The sequence below is a fragment of the Manis pentadactyla genome, chromosome X, assembly GCF_030020395.1.
Source record: "Manis pentadactyla isolate mManPen7 chromosome X, mManPen7.hap1, whole genome shotgun sequence".
NCBI lineage: Eukaryota > Metazoa > Chordata > Mammalia > Pholidota > Manidae > Manis > Manis pentadactyla.
This window is the reverse complement of record NC_080038.1, coordinates 34564049-34587990: the sequence shown is the minus strand read 5'-3', so window position 1 is coordinate 34587990 and position 23942 is coordinate 34564049.

The following is a 23942-nucleotide window of genomic DNA, read 5'->3' as shown; positions in this document are numbered from 1 at the left end:
AGGGAATCAGGGCAGCAAGAACAGTGAGCAGGTACCGGAGGCCTGGCGCCGGAGGACATAAGAAAAGCGAGCGGCCATTTTTTTTTTTTCTGTTTTGTTTTGGTGAGTGCTTTGTGGAAGTCTTAAAGGGATAGGGACCACAATACTAGGGAATCAGGGCAGCAAGACCGGTGAGCAGAGAATAAAGAAAAACGAGCGGCCACTTTATTTTTATTTTTATTTTTTTATTTTTTTAATTAAAAAAAATTTTTTTTTGTGGTCGTTGTTTTGTTTTGGCGGGTGCTTTTTGGAAGTCTTAAAGGGGCAGGGCGGGACACTTAATCCACAGGTAGAGAATCCGGGGATCTCTGGGCACCCTAATCCCCTGGGCTGCACGGAGCTTGGAGGCCCCTTACGGAGATAAATAGCCTCCAGTCTGCTCCCCCTCCAACACGACTCCACCATTTTGGAGGAGCAGCACAAGCCAGGCCAAGCCCACAGCAACAGCGGAGATAAACTCCATAGCAGCCGGGCAGGAAGCAGAAAACCTGTCTGCGAGCAGCTACCCAGCACAAGCCACGAGAGGTCGCTGTTCTCCCAGGAGAGGAGGGCCACAAACCAACAAAAAGGGAAGTTTTCCAGCCGTCACTCGTCCCAGCTCTGCAAACTATTCCTATCACCATGAAAAGGCAAAACTACAGGCAGACAAAGATCACAGAGACAACACAAGAGAAGGAGACAGACCTAACCAGTCTTCCTGACAAAGAATTCAAAATAAGAATCATAAACATGCTGACAGAGATGCAGAGAAATACGCAAGAGATATGGGATGAAGTCCGGAGGGAGATCACAGATGCCAGAAAGGAGATCGCAGAAATGAAACAAACTCTGGAAGGGTTTATAAGCAGAATGGATAGGATGCAAGAGGCCATTGATGGAATTGAAACCAGAGAACAGGAACGCATAGAAGGTGACATAGAGAGAGATAAAAGGATCTCCAGGAATGAAACAATGTTAAGAGAACTGTGTGACCAATCCAAAAGGAACAATATCTGTATTATAGGGGTACCAGAAGAAGAAGAGAGAGGAAAAGGGATGGAAAGGATCTTGGAAGAAATAATTAATTGCTGAAAACTTCCCCAAACTGGGGGAGGAAATAATCGAACAGACCACGGAAATTCACAGAACCCCCAACAGAAAGGATCCAAGAAGGACAACACCAAGACACATAATAATTAAAATGGCAAAGATCAAGGACAAGGAAAGAGTTTTAAAGGCAGCTAGAGAGAAAAAGGTCACCTATAAAGGAAAAACCATCAGGCTAACATCAGACTTCTCGACAGAAACCCTACAGGCCAGAAGAGAATGGCATGAAATATTAAATGCAATGAAACAGAAGGGCCTTGAACCAAGGATACTGTATCCAGCACGACTATCATTCAAATATGACGGTGGGATTAAACAATTCCCAGACAAACAAAAGCTGAGGGAATTCGCTTTCCACAAACCACCTCTACAGAACATCTTACAGGGACTGCTCTAGATGGGAGCACTCCTAGAAAGAGCACAGCACAAAACACCCAACATATGAAGAATCGAGGAGGAGGAACAAGAAGGGAGAGAAGAAAAGAATCTCCAGACAGTGTATATAACAGCTCAATAAGCGAGCTAAGTTAGGCAGTAAGATACTAAAGAGGCTAACCTTGAACCTTTGGTAACCACGAATTTAAAGCCTGCAATGGCAATAAGTACATATCTTTCAATAGCCACCCTAAATGTTAATGGGCTGAATGCACCAATCAAAAGACATAGAGTAATAGAATGGATAAAAAAGCAAGATCCATCTATATGCTGCTTACAAGAAACTCACCTCAAACCCAAAGACATGTACAGACTAAAAGTCAAGGGATGGAAAAACATATTTCAGGCAAACAACAGCGAGAAGAAAGCAGGGGTTGCAGTACTAATATCAGACAAAATAGACTTCAAAACAAAGAAAGTAACAAGAGATAAAGAAGGACACTACATAATGATAAAGGGGTCAGTCCAACAAGAGGATATAACCATTCTAAATATATATGCACCCAACACAGGAGCACCAGCATATGTGAAACAAATACTAAGAGAACTAAAGGGGGAAATAGACTGCAATGCATTCATTCTAGGAGACTTCAACACACCACTCACCCCAAAGGATAGATCCACCGGGCAGAAATAAGTAAGGACACAGAAGTGCTGAACAACACAGTAGAGCAGATGGACCTAATAGACATCTATAGAACTCTACATCCAAAAGCAACAGAATATACATTTTTCTCAAGTGCACATGGAACATTCTCCAGAATAGACCACATACTAGGCCACAAAAAGAGCCTCAGTAAATTCCAAACGATTGAAATCCTACCAACCAACTTTTCAGACCACAAAGGCATAAAACTAGAAATAAACTCTACAAAGAAAGCAAAAAGGCTCACAAACACATGGAGGCTTAACAACATGCTCCTAAATAATCAATGGATCAATGACCAAATCAAAATGGAGATCCAGCAATATATGGAAACAAATGACAACAACAACACTAAGCCCCAACTTCTGTGGGACACAGCAAAAGCAGTCTTAAGAGGAAAGTATATAGCAATCCAAGCATATTTTAAAAAGGGGGAACAATCCCAAATGAATGGTGTAATGTCACAATTATCAAAATTGGAAAAAGAAGAACAAATGAGGCCTAAGGTCAGCAGAAGGAGGGACATAATAAAGATCAGAGAAGAAATAAATAAAATTGAGAAGAATAAAACAATAGCAAAAATCAATGAAACCAAGAGCTGGTTCTTTGAGAAAATAAACAAAATAGATAAGCCTCTAGCCAGACTTATTAAGAAGAAAAGAGAGTCAACACAAATCAACAGTATCAGAAACGAGAAAGGAAAAATCACGACGGACCCCACAGAAATACAAAGAATTATTAGAGAATACTATGAAAACCTATATGCTAACAAGCTGGGAAACCTAGGAGAAATGGACAACTTCCTAGAAAAATACAACCTTCCAAGACTGACCCAGAAAGAAACAGAAAATCTAAACCGACCAATTACCAGCAACAAAATTGAAGCGGTAATCAAAAAACTACCAAAGAACAAGACACCCGGGCCAGATGGATTTACCTCGGAATTTTATCAGACATACAGGGAAGACATAATACCCATTCTCCTTAAAGTTTTCCAAAAAATAGAGGAGGAGGGGATACTCCCAAATTCATTCTATGAAGCTAACATCACCCTAATACCAAAACCAGGCAAAGACCCCACCAAAAAAGAAAACTACAGACCAATATCCCTGATGAACGTAGATGCAAAAATACTCAACAAAATATTAGCAAACCAAATTCAAAAATACATCAAAAGGATCATACACCACAACCAAGTGGGATTCATCCCAGGGATGCAAGGATGGTACAACATTCAAAAGTCCATCAACATCATCCACCACATCAACAAAAAGAAAGACAAAAACCACATGATCATCTCCATAGATGCTGAAAAAGCATTTGACAAAGTTCAACATCCATTCATGATAAAAACTCTCAGCAAAAAGGGAATAGAGGGCAAGTACCTCATCATAATAAAGGCCATCTATGATAAACCCACAGCCAACATTATACTGAACAGCGAGAAGCTGAAGGCATTTACTCTGAGATCGGGAACTAGACAGGGATGCCCACTCTCCCCACTGTTATTTAACATAGTACTGGAGGTCCTAGCCACGGCAATCAGACAAAACAAAAACATACAAGGAATCCAGATTGGTAAAGAAGAAGTTAAACTGTCACTATTTGCCGATGACATGATACTGTACATAAAAAACCCTAAAGACTCCACCCCAAAACTACTAGAACTGATATCGGAATACAGCAAAGTTGCAGGATACAAAATCAACACACAGAAATCTGTGGCTTTCCTATACACTAACAATGAACCAACAGAAAGAGAAATCAGGAAAACAACTCCATTCACAATTGCATCAAAAAAAATAAAATGCCTAGGAATAAACCTAACCAAAGAAGTGAAAGACTTATACTCTGAAAACTACAAGTCACTCTTAAGAGAAATTAAAGGGGACACTAACAGATGGAAACTCATCCCATGCTCTTGGCTAGGAAGAATTAATATCGTCAAAATGGCCATCCTGCCCAAAGCCATATACAGATTTGATGCAATCCCTATGAAACTACCAGCAACATTCTTCAATGAACTGGAACAAATAATTCAAAAATTCATATGGAAACACCAAAGACCCCGAATAGCCAAAGCAATCCTGAGAAAGAAGAATAAAGTAGGGGAGATCTCACTCCCCAACTTCAAGGTCTACTATAAAGCCATAGTAATCAAGACAATTTGGTACTGGCACAAGAACAGAGCCACAGACCAATGGAACAGACTAGAGAATCCAGACATTAACCCAGACATATATGGTCAATTAATATTTGATAAAGGAGCCATGGACATACAATGGCGAAATGACAGTCTCTTCAACAGGTGGTGCTGGCAAAACTGGACAGCTACATGTAGGAGAATGAAACTGGACCATTGTCTAACCCCATATACAAAAGTAAACTCAAAATGGATCAAAGACCTGAATGTAAGCCATGAAACCATTAAACTCTTGGAAGAAAACATAGGCAAAAACCTCTTAGACATAAACATGAGTGACCTCTTCTTGAACATATCTCCCCAGGCAAGGAAAACAACAGCAAAAATGAACAAGTGGGACTATATTAAGCTGAAAAGCTTCTGTACAGCAAAAGACACCATCAATAGAACAAAAAGGAACCCCACAGTATGGGAGAATATATTTGAAAATGACACATTCGATAAAGGCTTGACGTCCAGAATATATAAAGAGCTCACACACCTCAACAAACAAAAAACAAACAACCCAATTAAAAAATGGGCAGAGGAACTGAACAGACAGTTCTCCAAAGAAGAAATACAGATGGCCAACAGACACATGAAAAGATGCTCCACATCGCTAATTATCAGAGAAATGCAAATTAAAACTACAATGAGGTATCACCTCACACCAGTAAGGATGGCTGCCATCCAAAAGACAGAGAACAACAAATGTTGGCGAGGCTGTGGAGAAAGGGGAACCCTCCTACACTGCTGGTGGGATTGTAAACTAGTTCAACCATTGTGGAAAGCAGTATGGAGGTACATCAAAATGCTCAAAACAGACTTACCATTTGACCCAGGAATTGCACTCCTAGGAATTTACCCTAAGAATGCAGCAATCAAGTATGAGAAAGACCAATGCACCCCTATGTTTATCGCAGCACTATTTACAATAGCCAAGAACTGGAAGCAACCTAAATGTCCATCGATAGATGAATGGATAAAGAAGATGTGATACATATACACAATGGAATACTACTCAGCCATGAGAAAAGGGCAAATCCAACCATTTGCAGCAACATGGATGGAGCTGGAGGGTATTATGCTCAGTGAAACAAGCCAAGCAGAGAAAGAGAAATACCAAATGATTTCACTTATCTGTGGAATATAAGAACAAAGGAAAAACTGAAGGAACAAAACAGCAGCAGAATCACAGAACTCAAGAATGGACTAACAGGTACGAAAGGGAAAGGGACTGGGGAGGATGGGTGGGTAGGGAGGGATAAGGGGGGGAGAAGAAGGGGGGTATTAAGATTAGCATGCATGGGGGGTAGGAGAAAAGGGAGGGCTGTACAACACAGAGAAGGCAAGTAGTGATTCTACAACATTTGCTATGCTGATGGACAGTGACTGTAAAGGGGTTTATAGGGGGGACCTGGTATAGGGGAGAGCCTAGTAAACATAATATTCGTCATGTAAGTGTAGATTAATGATACCAAAAAAAAAAGTCAGTTCCTGTGTGGAGACCTCCAATGAGTCCTACACAAGGGTATAAAGGGCATATAAAAGTGTAGGCAAAGGGTCTGTTTGTGTTTATACAGAGGATCAAAGCCTAATTGGGCTACCCCGAAAATGAACTAAGATACGATATGAAAAAGAACTTCCAACATCAGCACTCTCGGGAAGACTCATGCCAGAAGATGATCATCAAAAAACCCCAACAAAGATCCACGCACTGCTACAGGTGTAGATGCACTCATCCCACCAGTTCCTGGACTTGCCATGGGAATGAGGAAGGAGATATCTAAGCTGGCCTGTGCATACAGTAAAACAACAAATTTGGCTGGACCTATACTGTTGGAACTCAACAAAGAATTAGGAGAAGTGCAAATTGTAGCGCTCCAAAATCTTACAACTACAGACTATTTACTGTTAAAAGAACATAAGGGATGTGAACAGTCCCCAGGAATGGGTCGTTTCAATTTGTCTGATTTCTCTCAGACTGTTCAAGCTCAGTTGGACAATATCCACCATATCATAGATAAGTTTTCACAAATGCCTAAGGTGCCTAACTGGTTTTCTTGGTTTCACTGGAGATGGCTGGTAATTACAGGTATGCTTTGGTTATGTAACTATACTCCTGTTATGTTAATGTGTGTGCGCAATTTAATTAGTAGTTTAAAACCTATACATGCTGAAGTTACTCTACAAGAAGATATGTCAAAGAAATAATCAATCTTCCCATGTTTTCTGCCGCCTGCTACTTCTATAGCTTTTCTTCTTCCTTCCTAATTACAACCCTTAAATAGAATTCGTGCCTCATATCAAATTTACCGAGTATCATAATTCTTCCAAGTGGTAAAGATACCTCAAGACAAATGCTGGGCATAGAAGCCACAGGGCATAAATATGCAAAGAAGTAAAAAGCTAACCTTTTCAAACAATAAGGCTTCTCTCTCACTTACCAACTTTACATTTCCCTGTATGGCCCCGGAAGATGACTGGTTAGCCAGAGACGGGTAAGATTCCTCAAGGGAGGAACAACCTAAGACAGGCACAGTCGCAGGGGGTCATCAGGTGAGAAATTGGGGATCAACAGAGGTAAGGCTTAGAACCTCACCCCCCCTGTTCTGAGAGAAATCTTCTGCATACGTGGATGTTTTATTGCCCTTGTCTAGCTTGGATTAACACATAGTCTACATTCACAAACCTGATCATCTACATTTGCTCTCTTACAACACTAAACTATGCTTTCTACCTTTATCTTGTATCTACCTACCACTTCAGCATTTTATTAAAAATAATAATAATAAAGAGAGAAATGTGGTATCCACATATAAATGAAGTATAAAAATCAAATGAGTATTCATATTTGAACTGACTGTTTATAGTTCATAATGCATGAGCAAAACCGAAGGTTTCTGTGATGGCTGCCCTTGTATTGTTCACCATGTAAGAACTTATGCACTATGTAAGAATTTGTTCTCCATGTAAGAACTTGTTTGTTATGCCTCAGAAGATTGGAGACTGACGAGAATTAGGCTTGGGGTGGATTAATGATTGTGCATTGAGCATTGACTCCCCTATACAGAATTTTACTGTTGTTAACAACCATTTGATCAATAAATATGAGAGATGCCCTCACAAAAAAAAAAAAAGTATACACTTCCAATGGTAAAATAATAAGTAACTGGGATGTAATGAATATAGTCAAGATATTGTAACAGCTTGGTATGGTGATAGCTGGTACCTAGAATTGTCATGTATATAAATGTTGAATCACTATGTTGTACACCTGAAACTAATGTAATGTAATACCGTGTGTCAACTACCCTTCAATAAAAAAATAATTATAAAAAAAAAAAAGGAAAGAATAGAATACCTAGGAATAAACCTAACCAAGGAAGTGAGAGACCTATACCCTGAAAACGACAAAACATTCTTAAGAGAAATTAAAGACACTAACAAATGGAAACTCATCCCATGCTCCTGTCTAGGAAGAATTAATATTGTCAAAATGGCCATCCTGCCCAAAGCAATATACAGATTCAATGCAATCCCTATAAACTACCAACAGCATTCTTCAACAAACTGGTACGAATAGTTTTAAAATTCTTATGGAACCACCAAAGACCCCGAATAGCCAAAGCAATCCTGAGAAGGAAGAATAAAGTGGGGGGGATCTCACTCCCCAACTTCAAGCTCTACTACAAAGCCACAGTAATCAAGACAATTTGGTACTGGCACAAGAACAGAGCCACAGACCAGTGGAACAGAATAGAGACTCCAGACATTAACCCAAACATATATGGTCAATTAATATACGATAAAGGAGCCATGGACATACAATAGGGAAATGACAGCCTCTACAAGAGCTGGTGTTGGCAAAACTGGACAGCTACATGTAAGAGAATGAAACTGGATCATTGTCTAACCCCATACACAAAAGTAAATTTGAAATGTATCAAAGACCTGAATGTAAGCCATGAAACCATAAAACTCTTAGAAAAAAACGTAGGCAAAAATCTCTTGGACATAAACATGAGTGAATTCTTCATGAACTAATCTCCCCGGGCAAGGGAAACAAAAGCAAAAATGAACAAGTGGGACTATATCAAGCTGAAAAGCTTCTGTACAGCAAAGGACACCACCAATAAAACAAAAAGTCATCCTACAGTATGGGAGAATATATTCACAAATGACAGATCCTATAAAGGGTTGACATTCAAAATATATAAAAAGGTCACGCACCTCAACAAACAAAAAGTGAACAATCCAATTAAAAAATGGGCAGAGGAGCTGAACAGACAGTTCTCCAAAGAAGAAATTCAGATGGCCAGCAGACACATGAAAAGATGCTCCACTTCTCTAGTCATCAGAGAAATGCAAATTAAAACCACAATGAGATATCACCTCACAGCAGTAAGGATCGCCACCATCCAAAAGACAAACAACAACAAATGTTGGCGAGGTTTTGGAGAAAGGGGAACCCTCCTACACTGCTGGTGGGTATGTAAATTAGTTCAACCATTGTGGAAAGCAGTATGGAGGTTCCTCAAAAAGATCAAAATAGAAATCCCCTTTGACCCAGGAATTCCACTTCTAGGAATTTACCCTAAGAATGCAGCAGTCCAATTTGAAACAGGCAGATGCTCCCTTATGTTTATCTGAGCACTATTTACAATAGCCAAGAAATGGAAGCAACCTAAGTGTCCATCAGTAGATGAATGGATAAAGAAGATGTGGTACATATACACAATGGAATATTATTCAGCCATAAGAGGAAAACAAATCCTACCATTTGCAACAACATAGATGGAGCTAGAGGGTATTATGCTCAGTGAAATAAGCCAGGTGGGGAAAGACAAGTACCAAATGATTTCACTCCTCTGTGAAGTATAAGAACAAAGGAAAAACTGAAGGAGCAAAACAGCAGCAGAATCACAGAACCAAAGAATGGACTAACAGTTACCAAAGAGAAAGGGACTGGGGAGGATGGGTGGGAAGGGAGGGAGAAAGGGGGGAAAGAAATGGGGGGCCTTACAATTAGCGTGTATAATGTCGGGTGGGGAGCACGGGGAAGGCTGTGCAACACAGAGAAGACAAGCAGTGATTTTACAGCATCTCTCTACGCTGATGGACAGTGAATAATGGGTATATGGGGGCGACTTGGTGAAGGGGGGAGCCTAGTAAACATAATGTTCCTCATGTAATTATAGATTAATGATACCAAAAAACATATATATATATATATATATATATATACACATAACACAAAATTTACCACTTTAACTGTTTCTAAGTGTACAGATCAGTAGCATTAAGTACCTTCCCATTATTATGCAACCATTGCCACCACCCATTTCTACAACTTCATCATTCCCTACAGAAATTCTGTATCTATTAAACACTAACTCCCATTTTCCCATCCCCCAGCCCTTGGCAGCCACCATTTTGCTCTCTGTCTCTATGAGTATGACTACTGTGGGATGTCACGTAAATGGAATCAGATGTCTTTTTGTGGCCAGCTTATTTGACTTAGCATAATGTCCTCAAGATTCATCCACGTTGTACCATGGGTCAGAATTTCATTCCTTTTTAAGGTCAAATAAGATTCCATTTTATGGCCATATCACATTTTGTGTATCCTTTCATCCATTGATGGACACGGGTTGTTTTTACCCTTTGGCGATTGTGAGTAGTGCTGCTGTGAACATGAGTGTACCATATCTGTTTGAGCTACTGCTCCTTATCCACTTTTAGCATAGCTGCAATGGTTGCTGGGCACAGTTTGGACTTCTGATATTTTGGTTAACATTATGTCACACCTGCCTTTTTCCTTGTTGACACACGGTCTTTATGATCCTCCTCCTCAGTAGCTGCATTATATACGCTGTCTAAGTAACTGGATTTTCACAAAGAAATGAAGCATCAGTTTAGATGAGTTCCTACAAGCCTTCCTATCCTGTGTCTTGTGAAGGTGTGGAGCGGGACACCCTTGGAAAACTCTCCCTGGGAGAATCAGGTTGAGCCCAGAGCAGGACACCCCTCCTCTCTCCTCAGCCCCATCCCCAATCCCAGCGAAGATTCAGGAAGCAAAAGGAGACAACCACGTTCTCAAAATCAGTCACCACAAGCTGAAAGTCAGCGGGGGTTTTCTCTGATGTTCTGTACTGAAAATAGGAGGGGAGGAAGAGGAGAGAAGAAGCTTAAGGCCAAACGGAAGTGCGTTGTGGTGAGTCTGCATTCAGCCTCAGTGCACAGGTGCACAGCCATGCACCAGGTCCCTGTTCCCTCCACCTTCCCCTGCATCCTGTATCCTGCATGCCTCCTGTGCATCCTTTCATTCCCCACAGTGCACCTAACATGCCTTGGCTTGTGTCAGATGACAGAAACAGAGCTCATGCTCCCTCAGTGCATGGGCGGGGAGCAGCAGAGGCAGAAAACAGCTTTCGAGGACCCAGGTTCCCACTGCTGACAGCCCTGGGTGCCTGGTAGGGAAAGAAAGTGTTTTGCTTGGCTTTGTTTTGTTCACAGAGCTTCTTCTCCCAGACCATTTACCTTTACAGCATCAGTTGAAGGAACAAAGCAGCTTAATTATGCTGCCTGTGAAAACTTTGAACTAGGCAGGCTGGATTCCTTGTGTTAAAATCCTTTCCCTCCTGTAAGAGCTGAAAGGAGCTTCCTTGCTCAGCCTGGTTTTAAAACCCTCACACCAAGCATGGAAAATTCTATAAATACCAAATGCAAACCTGGAGTTTAACCTTTAATTATTCTAGCCTCCAGCTCAACCTCCTGATTCCACCATTTTCTTTCTGCACATATGCCCTCTTTAAACTCTGTTCGGAGCTTCATCAACACTAATGAAAAAAAAAATCTCCTTGGGAAGACTTTTAGAGCTGCCTGAAAATGAATAGAAATTGTAAAAGTGGGTGTGATCTTTGGAGAAACGCTCATCTGGCAGCCTGTGTTGCTGCATTCATGCCAGAGGTTTGCTTCAGTTTGATGGTTTGAAAGCATTGCAATACCCTTCAGAGCTGGGAAAGCCGATGCACTGTCTCAGCTCCGTTTTCTCCCAGGTGGTCTTCTGGATGTGTTTGTCCTGAAGCCCTCAGCTCTGGTTATCTATTGCTTCATAATAAACTTCCCCTAAATTAGTGCCTCAGAACAACCATTGTTTCTTTTGCTCACAGATCTGCAGTCTAGGAAGGCCAGTGGGGATGGCTTATCTCTGGTCCACCCTGTGTCCTCTGGGGTAGCTCGGAGGGTGGGGGTGATGATAGCTGGGGACTGGAATCATGAGAAGATTCTCCCACTCACAGGCCTAGTGCCAATGCTGGCTGTCTGCCGGAACCTTAGCTGGGGTTAACCACTGTGGTCTCTCCATGTGGCCTCTCCATGTGGCTTCTTGGCTTCCTGGAAGCTTGGTGGCTGCGTTCTAAGGGTGAGTGTCTGGGGGACAAGGTAGAAGTGCATGGCATTTTCATGGCCTAGCCTCAGAAGTCACATAGCTTTGCTCCTGCTGTCTTCTCTTGATTGAGGCAGTCATGAAGCCCTGATCAGGTTCAAGGGAAGGCAGCATAGACCCCACCATCAGAAGTGTCATTGTCATTGGAATGTCCTTGTCACATTGAAGAAGAGCCTGCGGTGGCCATATTCACCTAGTGGATTTGGGCCCCACCTACTCTTATGATCTCACTTAACCTTGATTACCTTTTTAGAGGCACTGTCTCCAGATAGATTCACACTGCGGGTTAGAGCTGCAACATATGGATTTTAGGGGGACACAGTTCAGTCCAGAGCAATGGCCATCTTTGGAATATACAATCTGCCACAGCCCGTAGCTGTTTTCCTCTCTCTCTCTCTGAGTCTCTCAAGCTGAAGTCATCCTTCTCAAGTGACAAGCGGGTCAAAAGCACAGTGTTGAGATTGACCTGTAGGAGACATTTGGAAGATATAGCCCATAAAGGTCTTTTCCTTTGTGAGCCAAGGCCACCTGCCAAGCCCAGGACACAGAAATGTGGGACGACTAGCAGCATAGTCTCCACTTCTAAACTAGCTGTGCCAAAGAGCCACAGAGAACCCTGCGGCCATCAGTTCAAATCTTGACTCCTGTGGCGATATTATATTGTGTCACCTCAGCTAAGCTGAGCGGTGTTTCCCAGAATTCCCTTCCTTTTATGGTTCTAGACTAGAGTCAGTCGGAAGTGAAATGTGCACATTTGGAAGGTGGAGGAGAAGCAGCTGCCATTCCTCCTTGGTCTTCATGGTCAGAGGCAGTGAAAGACAGATGGTGCCAGCTTGTTCTGTCCTGCTCTGCCTGCAGCCCTGCTTCCTGTTGCTGGCCCTACTGAGCCACAGCCACACCACACCAGGCCCGCACCTCACATACAGACACATCTTCCACGGGCTTCTCCCCAGCCTCCCCTTCATGGCCCCACTTTGGCCGCTGGACGTGCCTGCCTGCAGGAGGGCTGGCTGGTGACTTCTCTGACTCTTCAGCTTCCCCTGCAGAGCCCTCCTATCCCAACTGTCCCTCAGCTGGGCCCATCCTGTGCCATCATGAAATCCTGACTTCACAGTCCTCATCATGGTCTGTGTCCCTGCTCCGCCCTTGCCTGGTACAACTGTCCTCATCCTTTTTGTCCCAGTTTCTCCATAGGAACACCAGGGTGTGAGTGGCCTCCCATGAATTTGATGGTAATTATTTATAACAGAAGCCTCAGGGCCAACTGGTGTTCTCCCTTCTCCCGGTGAGCCACACAGTCCCCCTGTACTCCCAGCAGCCCAGGGGACAGCTCTTTCCTGTGTCCTGCTCCCTAAACAGGTTCTATACTCAGAGGAATTTAAGACAGGGTCTACGTCCTTGAGATAAGACACACACACAGAACTCTCAGTGATGCTACTTGAAGACAAAATGGGGTCAGCATCGCAGGGGAGATAAAAAGAACATAGATCAGGGGTTCAAGGGAGGAAGATACTTCTGGAGCAGAGGGAGTGGTCAGGATTATTTGACAGGTTATTGTTTAATAAGAGTTGGGCCTAAACTCTGGCTGTGCAGTAACTATGCCCAGAGGAAGATTTGTGCAACTGAGGGAGAGAAGGTGTCTGGGTTCAGAGCAGTTTCTGGTTGAGAGGGGGAGTAACTTGTGTCCAGGCCCTGAATGGTGGTGATGGAGTTTGCGTGGGGTGGCAGAGCTGAGCCTTTTCAGGCCTTTGGAAAGCCAGCAGGAGCCTCAGGGCTGGGAGCATGGCCTTTGCTCCCTCTGAGAGGGCCCCGGCAACCTCTCTGCCACGGAGGGCTTCAGCTCTCGGCTTGGTTGGTTCTCATTAGGCCCGGCACCGAGGTGTGTCTTTGCTTTTTCTGTGATGTCATCCCCCTTCCAGGCTTTAGGAACTGTGTGAACACAACACTGGAAAGTCCACGGTCCTGCCTGCGCTCCGAGGAGACGGGTCTTTCCCATGTTCAACCATAGCACCATAATAATTCCCTGACATTAAAGAAAAATAAACTCACCAACAAGTTACTGATGTGAACTCACTTTCGAGTGACTTTTAAGTGGTTTCAACCTGAATGGTGAAACATTTTTACCATATCCCCCATTATATGTACATGTATTTACTTAAAACTTACATTCATGTGCTAATGCTTTTTGTTAAGCTCATGAGGCCACATATATGTGTTTGAGGTCCATGATCAGCAGTGGTGGTTGAAAACCCACATTTCACATTATCTTCTTGCTAAATGAGAAGTTTTTAAAATGTACTCTTTGTCAAATCTGATGACAACATCACTGTTTCTTCCTAATTTATCTGGCAGAGCTCTGGAACTAGGAGAACTATGAGCTCTGCCAGTTTCTCCCTAGTGTATACTTGCCTTCACAGCATCATCTTCAAGCCATGGTTTCTTTAGAGGAATCATTTCAAGCCCTTTGCCCATTTTGTAATGATTGGTTTAGTTAGAGCCACACAAGACAATCTGTAAATCCACTCAATATGACACTCAGAACAGGCCATTAATGAAGGTGAAAAATCATTCAAGGCTAATGCTGTCCACGTTATGGAACTACCACTCTTCCCTCAGCATCTTTGCCTGTCACACTGGATGCTGAGCAGTGCCACACAGCCCGAACGAGGCTCCAGGGTCAATCTGCATGTTGCATGTTGGTCACTGTAATAGTCAGCTCTTGGTGTGATAATGCTGCAGAATGAACATGCCAACACTCAGTGGCTTACAACAATGGGCATTTATTTTTCTTGCTCATGGTCCTGCAGGGCTGTGGTGGTCTTTCTGATTTGGGCTTGGATTCACTATTTCAGGCTATGGGTTGGCTGTGCTTGGTTCTAAGTTGCAGCTTTTGTGCAGGTCTGGAGCCTAGGCTGATGTGAGTGCAGCCACCTGGGTGGGACCTGTTCTCCTAGTGGTGGCAGAAGCTCAAGGGGGCAGAACACACCATGCAACACAGTTAAAGTGCCGGCTGACAAAGCACATCTGATAATATTCCTTTAGTCAAGCCCAACTTCACTAGGTGGGGGGAGTCTACCCCACCCACAGTGGGAGGCACTGCAGAATTACATGGCAAATGTGTCCAGGTGGGTGATGAATTAGGATCAATAAGCTGATATAAATGGAAGTTCTAAAGTTCTGGTATTTTCTTCCTACCTGTATTAGCTTGCTTGGGCTGCCATAACAAAGTACCATGAACTGGGTGACTTAAACAACAGACATTTATTTCCCACAATTCTGGAGGCTGGAAGTCCAAGATTCCAGGTTGGTTCAGCCAGGTTGGTTCCTTCTGAGGGCTGGAAGGAGAACCTGTGCCAGCCCCCTCTCCTTGTCTTGTCTTTTGTCCATATCTCTTCATGTTGTCCATCCCTCTATATGCATCTGTGACCAAATTTTCTCTATAAGGACATGAGTCGTATTTTTTATGGTCCACCCAAATGACCTCATTTTAGCTTAATTAGCTATTTAAAGGCCTGTCTCCAAATAAGATCACATCCTGAGGTACTGGGGTTAGGACTTCAACATATGAACTGTGGGGTGACACAATTCAACCCATTAACACTACCCCTCAGAGGACTGTCTTGTGTACCACTTAGGGTGTGTGCTCCCCTTCTTTGGAGACTTTTGGGCATAGAGACCAGTGGAGGAAGTCCTCTTATACCCGGCCATGCCTGACTCTTGGCCCCGTGTTGAGCAGAAGACAAAGGCCCCAGACTTTATGGCCCTGCCCCCAGCCCCACAACCATCAGCTGAAGTCCTGATGTCTTTGGCCACACCATACCCAAGCCTTAGGTTATGTTCTCCAATACGTCTCACACCCAGTTTGCTGGGAGAAAAATCTATCCCATTTGCTACAGGGTGTCAACAGAGGCCAAATCTTGTGTCTGTCTCCCCACCTGTGGAATGAGTACTTGTCCTCCCTTTAATGGGATGTTGTGATGTTTAATGTTTGCCAGAAGAGCCCTAGAGGAAAGGGCAGAATAAATTCCCACAAGGATGCTATAGAACAATCCTGCTTTTCTTATTCATGCCCAGGACAGGGCCTGGGACAAACGATTGAACTCATGCAAGGTTGTGCTCCAACTAACAAGGCAGCATGGACTAGCACGTACACACCCAGTAAATAACTTTAACACTTTATAGGAGCACGCAAGGAGGCAATTCGCTGAGCAGGCTGCCCTGTAACGCTGGCCCGATTCATTCCTGAGTGATGGGGTCCACATGTGCTCTCTGCAACAGCAGAAACAAGTGTCCTTTCTGCCCTGTCAGCGTTTTCCATCCTGGCGTAAATTAGGTACACACAAGTCATTTCATTAAGAATTATGCCTCTGATGTGACATTTTGAGTTTCCAGAGCTGGACAGGAAAGCCTGCCTGTGGCTGGGTTCAGCCATTTCCCCTGAATACCACAACCACCCCTCTGACACCTGGCCATTAGGAAGAGGAGGAGGCGGCACAAGCATGCCACCAGAGATGACGACGAGGATGAGGCTGTAATAGAATGTTTGGCTGCTTCCTTTCCTCCTCCCCACCCCCACGCCTGGTGTTGGAATATTCCAGACATCTGGAATTATGAGTGGTTAAATGCACTCGAACAGATTTCTTTTTGTGGAAATATTCTGATCTAAGACCCAGGAGGGAAGGGATATTGGGTAATTGCCATCCTTGCAATAAACATATTATGGAAGTTTATAAACTTGGCCTATCTCTTTGCTGCTTTAGGCTTCTGGTGTGCCTGGGATGGCTTTGACTTTGAAATCACTTAGACGATAGGCAGACTTCTCCTCTCCTTGCATTTGCAGTGCAATCTGATAAACACATCTGGGGCAGGTCCTGTTTTGGCTAGTCCGGAGTACAGCAAAGGATAGAGTACTTTTTACAAAATAAATACAATACATAAAAAGCGTGTATGTGACCCAACTGGAGTTAGAAAGAATGGAAAATATCACAAGATATTCTGTGCACATGATATCTAATCTTCCTTTTAGACAGAAGAAATTCAAATGAGCCTCTGCCATTAAAACTTTGATTATCAGAAACTTCATTTTAATCAGAGCTTGCCATAAACTCTGCGTACTCAGCTGACTTGTGTATTTAACATTCTTGATATTATATGCTGTTCCAATTATCCAAATTTCTCTTAAATTCAATTTCCCAGAGTCTCGTGGTGTTCAGCTAATCAAGCCGTAACTTTTTTAAAAAGTGTTTATCTCTAGCTCTCTCTGTACACTCTGTGTGTGTATATACACACAGGCACCAGATCTAGGCAGCTGACGGGGTGCTTTAGAGGCAGTCAAATACACACCCACAGTGTGGGACTTTGCAGATGAAGGGGAAGTGCTGGTGCCATTGGGAATCTAAATGCCGCCAGCTTTATTTCCGATCATTTCAATGCCCTGTGTGAGCATTTCCATGCCGCCTCCCGGTGCCGTCGCGTCCCTAGGGCCCCAGTACTGACCTTGGAAGGCAGAGGGTGTGCTCTGTGGATAGATATTTGGCTGTCTGCTGGGTTCCCTCTTCCCCCTTCTTGGTTGCTCAGAAAGATTAGCCTTCAGGAATGTGGTTAGCACACACTGCATTCATAACCCACTATATCACAGCCCGCAATCATAGGAAATACCGCATGTCAGTACAACGTGTATGCTCACACATTGCACGCACGCCCCCCCCCCCCACGCCACCCGTCGCGGCGTGCACATACACGGATTGCACCCAGGCGTGCATTACCATGCCATGCTCACCTACTACTCACCGCACATGCCCTGCATAAACTTAGGCGCCCCCCTAGTTAGGGAAGAGGATCTACTTTTTTTTTTTCTAATCGCTGGGGCTACTTTGCTTCCCATTCTAGGCTGGTCCACAAGGGTCAAGAATTGTTAAGAAAGTCTGTCTTGGCCCCATTCCAAGCACCGGAAGGGTTGGGACCAGAGATTGTGGTATTTCAGTTGAGGGAGCAGAGGCGCGCTATTGCCTGTCTCAGATCTGGATCTGGCGCGGTTGCAGCCCGCAGACCTGCCACGTCAAGCCGAATGTCCACTCGGCACCTTCTGCGCATGCCTACCAAGTCCGTTTGCCCTTTGCACCAAGCTCTTTTCTGGCACTGGAATGTTCTTTCCCCTTTCTCTGCCTATTGAAATCTTCCCTTTTCCTCAATGCATCGTCCACACCCCACCTCCCCTGAAGAGGCCAGCTGGAAATGCTCTCTCTCATTTCAACTCCTTAAAGGCCTTATTTTCTATAGCTCTCATTGGGCCCAAAGTAAACACTGCCATTGGGCGTTTGGGAGTTTTTTTGTACATGTAAGAGCAGGGACTTTGTTTTGTACTTCCCTGCCTCCCGATGGAGCCTGAATATGATGGCTTGCACATAATAGGCACTCAACAAATGTTTGTGGGTGATGACAATACTAACAGCTATTATTAACTGAACACCTACTGTGTGCCAGGCACCTCATCCATGTGATTCTAGTTAGCCTTCTTGGTTTTAATTAAACACATTTTATATATGCAATATTTAATATGTTCTCTTTATAAAAACTTAAAATTTAATACATAGAGTAAAAAAGTGAAAGCCTCTTCCATTGCCCTCCCCAGCCCCTGCACCCCACCCTCTTACCTCCCTTCTTAGAGATAACCACTCTTAATAGCTGGTCTACTTGCCCTTTCTTAATATATTTATAAATATATACCTGTATGTAAAATATACATGCATATAGTTTTGCATATAATTTTAAATATATACAAATGGAATTATACCACATGTACCATAATTCACAGCTAAACTTCATAAGATATCTTAAGAGGAGAAATACTTTTATTTTAGATTTGAGAAAAATTGAGGCTAAGAGAGGTTAATTAGCCTTTCCAAGGTCACACAGGTAGAAATGGGAAGAGCCAGGATTTGAACCTGACCTCTGCTATTTCATCTGAGTCATTGTGGGGTTTCAGAGTGACCTCTGGATTGCCTATGTCAGAACACCTAGGGAGCTTGTAAACGTACAGATTTCCACCTGCCTTTCAGTCCTGGGTTCTGATTCAGTAGGTTCAGGATGAGGCTCTGGATTCTGCAGCCAGACAATCACCCACAGGTGATTCTGATGTGTACTGGGGTTTATAAACACACTCCTCTGAAAGCATACAGAGAGGTCTCCTGCCTTCCAGCACCCATCTACCCCAGCTAGAGGGCCAGCCAGGAGCAGTAGAATGGTGAGCCAGTAGAACCCTGAGCCAGGCTACCTAGCTTCAAATCCTGGATCTACTACTTCCAACTGTTAACTTGATCAAATGAATTCACCTCTGGGCCTCACTCTCCTCAGCTGTAAAATGGGGATGGTAAATAATAATGCTTCATTCGTAGGGTTGTTGTGAGGATTAAATGAGGTTAACAGACATAAAATGCTTAGAACAGCATCTGGCAAAGTAATATCTGTACAGGTTGCTGCTGCTGTTAGAACTAGACTGTTCTGGAAGCTTTGTGGGTGGCCCTTTAGGTCTCTCAGACTAGCATTTGACAGCAGAGGCACACATTGTGGTTCACAGTGATGTTCTCAGGCTCTCAGACTGGGTCTTTCCCAAGGGCACTTGCCCAAACATCCTGCTTGGGTCTGCCTAGAAAGATCCACTTGAGCTGAGGCTATTCCCTGTCCATGCCTTCTAGTGGCTGGCAGCTGGAAGGAGCTCCAGGGCATCCAGGCACCTCCAGAAGCCTTTGCTTGTGTCTATCCTACTTCTCTCCTGCTGTTGTTTTAGAGGGCAGCCCTTTATGTATGCCAGTATTGTCCAGCCAGAATGCCTACACTGACAGCAGCATTCATCCCCAGCTGGGTAGCTCACAGCTTCAGCCTTCTCTCAAGAACTGCTCTCTGCCTCCAGGACAGCCTTGTCCAGAGCTGATCGCTTGGGGTTTATGTTCCCCCCTGCTCCCATGGGGCCAGCCTGCAGTCAATGACTGACTGATACAGGGGATATAAAGGCCTGGCCCCTTTGTCAAGTATGGGGTTGAGTGGCTCTATGATGCTGCCCCATGACTCTCCCCACCCCCAGGGAACCAGGCTGAGGCTAGACTCTGGCTGGATCTTCATCTTTGCTTGGCCTCTTTCCCTCCTGTCCTTGCCTTTTCTTCCTGAGAGTTGTCCTTTAATAATTCACTTGCACAACAATCTGGGTGTGGGGCTCTGTTTCCAGGGAACCTGACTTAAGACATTGCTGGTCACCATGGCCTGCGGTAATAACCCTCAGAAAGCATGGAGACGGTTACCAAGTCATCCCTTGGCCTCTCTGTCCCCCACTTAAGTAATTCATTCCCTGCCAGGGCCTGTTTTCTAGTCACTGATCAGAAGCTGGCATGGGGGAAAGTATGATAAATGAAAGAGGGGGCTGTGGTGTGCTGTGGTGTGAAGCTGAGCAATGCAGTTGCACGGGAGCCAGGAATAGTGAGAAGGCCCCACTCAAAACGGAATATCAGGACCATCTGCTGGAGGCACTAATTTGCCTCTCCTTTCTACACATTTGCACCCTGAGATCTGGAGCCCTGAATGCCAACAAACTAATGTTAGCTAGTGCCGCTGGCTGCAGGTACCTTAGACTCAATATAGAGAAGACTTGGGTCACTTGGATACTGAAGAGTTTTGAACCTGTTCTAACCCTGTTTGTGTCATTGCACTGCAGATGTGGAGAGGCAGGAAGGTGGTGGCAGTTCATACAGGCCACTGACCTGGACTTGCTTTGGTCCATTATGGAAGCAAAATGGCAAAATGGCTGCGTGCAGTGGCTGTCCTGCCCACTGCTTTTTGGTCAAGCACTTTCTTGACAAATATCTGTTGACATCAGAGCCTTTGTGTTTCCCTCTGAAGTGCAGTTCTCAGAACAGTCTTCCCAGAAACCATTTGGTGGGCAGGTGATACTCTTATGTTTCACATTTAACTCACTTTCTTAGTTCTCTGAATGAAGCCGAGTGATATGTCACCTGTATTTTCCCTTTGGAGGTCGGGGCTGCCTAAGGCCTGGAAAGGGGACATCAGATATAATTAAGGATGCTTTGATTCTCTGTAAAACTTACTAGTGATTTCAATACAAAATATGATACACTAATTAGGCAAAATGTAAAGAAACACAAACACCTAGGGGTAAACCTAGTGACTTTCTGCATAAATTTTAACTCTCAAATAAATGCTTAGTCATCTACTAATTTTTCTTCCCTGGCTTCAAGGAGAAACTTTAATTTACTCCCATCTATGTTTCCCTGCATTTTAAAAATGTCAGGCCTGTACCCAGAGCAATCTGTAGGTTCAATGCATCCCTATCAAAATTCCAATGGCATTTTTCACAGAAATAGAACAAACAATCCTAAAATTTGTATGGCACCACGAAAAATCCCAAACAGCCAAAGCAATCTTGTGAAAGAAGAGCAAAGCTGGAGGCATCATCTTCCCTGATTTCAAACTGTACTACAAAGCTATAATAATCAAAATAGGAATGGTACTGGCAAAAAAAAAAAAAAGACTCATAGATCAGTGCAGCAGAATAGAAAGCCCAGAAATAAACTCATGCGTATATGACCAATTACTGTCTGACAGAGGAGCCAAGAATATATAATGGGGAAGGGACAGTCTCTTCAATAAATGGTATCAGGTAAATTGGACAACCACATGCAAAAGAATGAAACTGGGCCACTATCTTCTACCATATGCAAAAATTAAACTCAAAATGGATCAAAGACTTAAATGTAAGACTGGAAACCATAAAACCCATAGAAGAAAACAAGTGGTAAGCTCCTTGACATTGCTTTTGGAGATTTTTTTTTGGATCTGACTTCAAAGGCAATGGCAACAAAAGCAAAAATAAACAACTACATCAAACTAAAAAGCTTCTGCATGGTGCAGGAAACCCTCAACAAAATAAAAAAGCCATCTACTAAATGGGTGAAAATATTTGAAAATTGTATATCCTATAAGGGGTTAATATCCAAAATATGTAAAGAACTCATATAATTCAATAGCAAACAAAACCAAATTCAAAAATGAGCTGAGGACCTGAATAGACATTTTCCCAAAGAAGGCACACAGATGGCCAACAGACACATAAAAAGATGCTCAGCACATCACTGATCATCAGGGAAATGCAAATCAAAACCACAGTGAGATACTATCTCACACTTGTCAGAATGGCTATTATTAAGAAGACAAAAATAATAAGTATTGGCAAAGATGAGGAGAAAAGGGAACCCTCTTTCATGATTGGGCAGAATGTAAATTGGTGCAGCCATTATGGAAAACAGCATGGAAGTTCCTCAAAAAACTAAACATACAACTATCATATGATCCAGCAGTTCCACTTCTGGGTATGTAGCTGGAGAAAATGAAAACACTAATTCAAGAAGATATCTGCATACCCATGCTCATTGCAGTATTATCTACACTAGCCAAGATATAGAAACAACCAAAGCGTCCATCAATAGATGGATGGATAAAGAAGAGGTCGTACATATATATGATGGAATATTACTCAACCACGAAAAAGAATGAAATCTTGCTGTTTATGGATGGACCTTCAGGGTATTGTGCCATGTGAACTAAGTCAGACAGAGAAAGACAAATACTGTATGTTTTCAGTTATATGTGGAATCTAAATAACAAAAATAAATGAACAAACAAAATGAGACTCACAGATGCAGAGAAGAGATTGGTGGTTGCCAGAGAGGGGGTTAGGCAGGTGGGCAAAATGGGATAAGGGAGTCAAGAGGTACAAACATCCAGGCACATAATAAATAAGTCATGGGGATGTAATATACAACATGGTGATAATATTGTAATGCATGTTATGTAACTTTATATGGTGATGGGGCAGAAATCTTTGTGGTGGTCATTTCACAGTATATATGTACAAATACCGAGTCATTATGTTGTACACCTGAAACTAATATAATGTTATTTGTCAATTAAACCTCAATTTAAAAAAGTGTCAGGCCTGGATAAATCTTCCCAGCTCCCTAATAACTGGGTGTGTCCATGTGGATGGCTCAATATTCACTCAATTAACCAATGGAATATATGTATTTAATAGATTATATTTTTTATAGGAAAATTGGGCAGTGTGGAGTTCCCATGCACACACCTCCCCCAGTTTCCCCTGTTATTAATAGCTTACATTAGAAGATTGGTTCAATATTGGTACATTGTAATTAAGCAATCTCCATAGTTTACATTAGGGTTCACTCTTTGTTATGTTCTATGGGTCTTCACAAATGCATAACGTCATGTATCCACCATTACAGTCTCACGCAGAGTAGTTTCACTGCCATAAACATCCCCTGTGCTCTGTCTACTCACCCCTCCCTCCCCTGGAACCCTTGGCAACCACTAATCTTTTTACTGTCTCCATAGTTTTGAATGTCATGTGGCTGGACTCATACAGTGTGTAGCCTTTTCAGATCTGCTTCATTCACTTAGCAATATGCATTTCGGGTTCCGCCATGTCTTTTCATGGCTTGCTAGCTCATTTCTTTTTAGCACTGACTGATATTCCTTTGTCTGGATGTATATCCCCCTTACAGTCTACTAGACATTGAATGAATGCTAAAGAGATGCAAAGGGGGTAAAGAATTAATCTCTACCTTGGAGGAACTTCTAGTCTGGCTGGGGAGAGAAGACACACACCCATGCAAAGTCAGCTAATAATATGAAACAGAAAGTCAGATATGCTGAAAGACACGTATGAAGTGAATAAGTGAGACAACAGTTTAGAGGTGGGAAGAGTGTGTGGAGGATTGGACAGAGGCAATGCGATGGGATGGGGCAGGTGAGCCAGAGAGGATCGTGGGGATTCCAGGAAGGCACCCTGGGTCTCAGCTTTTAACCCCATGTCCTCTCACCCAGGCTGTAGACAGAGAAGAGAGAAACAGGAAATGATGTGCCCAAGGTAGATCCACTTCTCTGGCGGGAGTTTCTCTGGTAATTAGCTTGCAGGTGGCTGAGCTCATTCCCTCTCTCAACAGGTGAATGACTGTAGCAAAGCACCTGGTGTCTTTATTAAATTCCATCTGCAGGCAGCAAAGTCTCTAGATCTTTAG